Below are 3954 nucleotides of genomic sequence, written 5' to 3'. Positions count from 1 at the left end.
GCCTCTGATTGAGAACCACTCCAGGCAACCATAGACTTACCTAGAACACTAAACTGAACACAACCCCATAGACTACAAAAACCCTAGATAAGACAAAACACATAAATCACCCATGTCCCACCCTGGCCTATCCAACATAATAAAGAAAACACAGAATACTAAGGCCAGGGTGTGACAGGAATTACCTGGATTTCTGTATAAATTAGTCATAACATTTGATCTGGGGCCTGTTGCACAAAAGTAGAATTAAGACATCCGGGATAAATGACTCAGCTGAGCTCAATGAAGCCAAAACATGTGCGTCCAGGCTTAATTGGTTGCACAAAGACCAAGCCAGGATGAGCAGACACGGATTCATTAAACCAGGTGAAACCAATCCTGGATAGGTGCGCGCTCACGGCTCACTCAAATAGACCCCGCCACAGATCACAGATTAACTGATTTACCATGGCAACTAGAGCCGCGTACTTTTCCCCGTCGGAAGCACAAATCCTCATGGAGGCATACGAGGAGGTAAAAGATATAATTAAGAAGAAAGGCAACACCGCCACAGTGATAAAGCAAAGAGAAAAAGCGTGGCAAAGTATTGCAGACCGCCTGAATGCGTAAGTAGTGCACAATTACACACTCACCGCTCCGCTGAAACATCACAATTACAATTCAAATATTTAATTCACATCTCCAAAAATGCAGTTGTACTGTAATTATGAAACGGTTAAATTTTTTATTGAAATGCACTGTTGAAATTATTGAAATTGTGCAAAGTAACTCCATCACACTGTAAAGCTATGATACATTTTTTGATTTTTTTACTGAAAACAAGACAAAAATACCAAGTAATATTTTGCAGTGTGACTCCATTAAATGTGTGTGTGTGTGTGTGTGTGTGTGTAGATTAAACATGAACGGGCCAAAACGGACATGGCAGCAGGTCAAAATCAAATACAAGAACATTCTGCAGAATGGTATGGTCCCTGACTAATATTTAACAAAGCACAAGCATATATTGTACCCAGAAGGTGCCTGCTCACACATTGTCTGTACTGTTTTAGCAGTGAAAAAGAATACCCACAGACAAGGCACGGGTGGTGGGTCACCAAAGGCTGACCTTACCCCAGCAGAGGACATGGCCTTGGAGCTAAATAAAGGCAGGCCCGTCTTAGAGGGGATCCCTGGGGGGAAAGAGACGAGCATAGGTTCCTCCCAAGATGCCACCCGCTTCATTCAAGTTATGTCCTTCCATCTCTTCATGGGATACAACCACATTCATATTGAATCAATTTGGACTGTCTGACTTTGGTTTACCTATTGCCTTGCAGTGTCTGTCAGCACTGTGTTCCTGTTAGAGCCACCAGCACAAGCACCAGACGATGCTGATCCAGTGAGTACTCCATCAAAGGCATACTGTAGGCCTGGCATGTCTTGTCTACTAGCTTCAATATGAATCCGATTAAATGTGATAGGGTGAAGGCCCCAGTGCAGCAGCAACAGCACATGATGGAGACGATGATGAGGAGGAGACCATCTCTCTGGATTCCAGAAGGCATGAGGTATCATGTTAAGACTGTGAAAGTACTATTTACTCTACAATGGTGAGGAGTCCTCATCATAATCAAAAAATCTAATTTCTTTTACAGGACCCAGATGCTATACAGTGGGAAAACCAGCCTGGCAACATAGTGCGTATTAATAAAAGGACACCACATCCTGCCAAATTCCAGCTGCGCTAATTGTATTGTGTTCACAGAGCTCACAAGCTATCAGAAAGTTGTATGGCAACCACCTCCGGCGCCAAATAGAACTGGCAGACATAGACATTCAGTACAAGAAGAAAAAGATGGAAAATCTTGCACTGGAGTTCGAAATAAAAAAGAGGACAATTAGGAAACTGGACCTTGAAATAAAAAAACTTGAGAGGGAGGTGAGATATGCCTTCAATGTACACTGTATGCTAACTGTAACACAAATGTATTAATCATTATTTTTCTTTCCTCCCCCAGCTCCAAGAAGATGACACAGCTCAAAATAAAAATTAGGTATATTCTCGTAAAGTCAAGTGAGCCATGACATATGAGCTCTTATTGTGAGCACACAGGACGGTGGCATCTTTCTAAGGTTTTTTTTATTTTCCCAGCAATCAGTACAACCAAGTCGTCGTTATAAGGCATCGCCCTCTTTTGCCCACCCCCCCAGCACCAGGTGTGGCCACTAGCCTATATGAAGGCCCAAAATTGTGTGTTCCTTTCTGCTCTGACAATGGCATGCCCATTCGTGCGAGATGTGGTGGATGAAGAAGCACTTGTGCTGAGGAGAGCCTTCAGGCGAGAAAGGGTCTTCAGGGACCGGTTGGACCCACTGGCCTTCCCTGATGACCATCTATATGAAAGATACAGGTTTTCTGCAGATGGCATCAGGTATCTATGCAGACTACTGGGTCCCAGGATTAAGCACCGCACTGCACGGAGCCATGCACTGAGTGTGGAGCAAATGGTTTGTGTGGCCTTGCGCTTTTTTGCTAGTGGAGCCTTCCTGTACTCAGTGGGGGATGCAGAACAGCTGAACAAGGCCACAATTTGCCGCACAATAAGGAGTGTGTGTCTGGCTATCAAAGCATTAGCAGATGTCTTCATCTCCTTCCCTGGCCACAGAAGACTCTGTGACATCAAAGAGGAGTTCTATAGGATTGCAGGTAAGAGGATCTACAAATTACAGGACAACTGTTAACACATAGTAGGATACTCATTACTTTGTGTGACAGGTTTCCCCAATGTCATTGGTGCAGTGGACTGCACACACAAGGATAAAAGCCCCCTCAGGTGCCCATGAGGCCGATTTTGTGAATAGGAAATCCTTTCACAGCATTAATGTTCAGGTGAACATAACTTTTTGATATTGTCCATTGACGAACACTCTGCATTGCCAGTGATGTGCATTGATTGGTGTAATATTCCTCATCTTATGATTTCAGATGGTCTGCAATGCTGACTGTGTGATCAGCAATGTTGTGGCAAAATGGCCTGGCTCAGTCCATGACTCCAGAATCTTTCGGGCCTCTGAAATCTATCAGTGCCTATCACAAGGTAAGCCACACAACCCCTATTTATAACCATCATGGCTGTGTCAAGAATATCACTGTGTTTATGAGGTAGTAATGATGAGATTTTGTGTTGACAGGTGAATTCTCTGGTGTGTTGCTGGGAGACAGGGGGTATGGCTGCCAGCCTTTTCTCCTGACACCTTTCACAGACCCCCAGGAAGCACAGCAGGCCTACAACCATGCCCATGCCAGGACCAGGGCCAGAGTTGAAATGACCTTTGGCCTCCTGAAGGCACGCTTTCACTGCCTTCACAAATTAAGGGTCAGCCCTGTTAGGGCATGTGATATTACTGTGGCTTGTGCTGTCCTCCACAATGTGGCCTGCCTGAGGAAGGAGAGGGCCCCCAGAGTGCCACCAGCCATGGACTGGGACAATCCGGCAATCTTCCCTGATGACGACAGTGGTCGGCTGCTGAGGGACCAATATGTGTTGAATTATTTTAGTTAGTATGTGTGCTTTCAATTTTGGTTAAATATGTCCTGCGGTGGCAGAGGAATTTGGGTTTTTTTGGGTTCGTTTTTTGACGAATTTGGCCTCTTATGATGTTTGTGCGGTATACTGTGTGTAATACAAGGCTGCAGGGAGGCTACTGCATCCATTCATTTGTCTGTTCAGTTGATGTGTATGGATTTGTCCTGCATTTATTTTAGTGTGCAGACATGCAGGGTGTGTTATATACAGACCTTTGAATGTGTATGTATCATTTTGTATAATATGCTTGGATTCTGTGCTTTCCATCTTGTAGAGTCACTGTGACTTCAGTTTCGAAAGGAGCTGATGGTTTACCTGCTTTGTTTTGTCCTTATTCAATAAAGGAACATAATGTTAAACATTGTGTTTTTATATTCATATGGAA

The 3954-nt window shown here is 44.1% G+C and overlaps 1 pseudogene; it reads left to right on the top strand.

The window, feature by feature from the left end:
• The first annotated feature begins 2256 nt into the window (after window positions 1–2256).
• LOC116376451 (putative nuclease HARBI1) lies at window positions 2257–3431 on the top strand (annotated as a pseudogene).
• Window positions 3432–3954: the final 523 nt, after the last annotated feature.

The sequence above is a fragment of the Oncorhynchus kisutch genome, linkage group LG12 (assembly GCF_002021735.2).
Source record: "Oncorhynchus kisutch isolate 150728-3 linkage group LG12, Okis_V2, whole genome shotgun sequence".
NCBI lineage: Eukaryota > Metazoa > Chordata > Actinopteri > Salmoniformes > Salmonidae > Oncorhynchus > Oncorhynchus kisutch.
The sequence above is the reverse complement of the archived record's forward strand: the minus strand, read 5'-3'. Positions and strand labels throughout refer to the sequence as shown.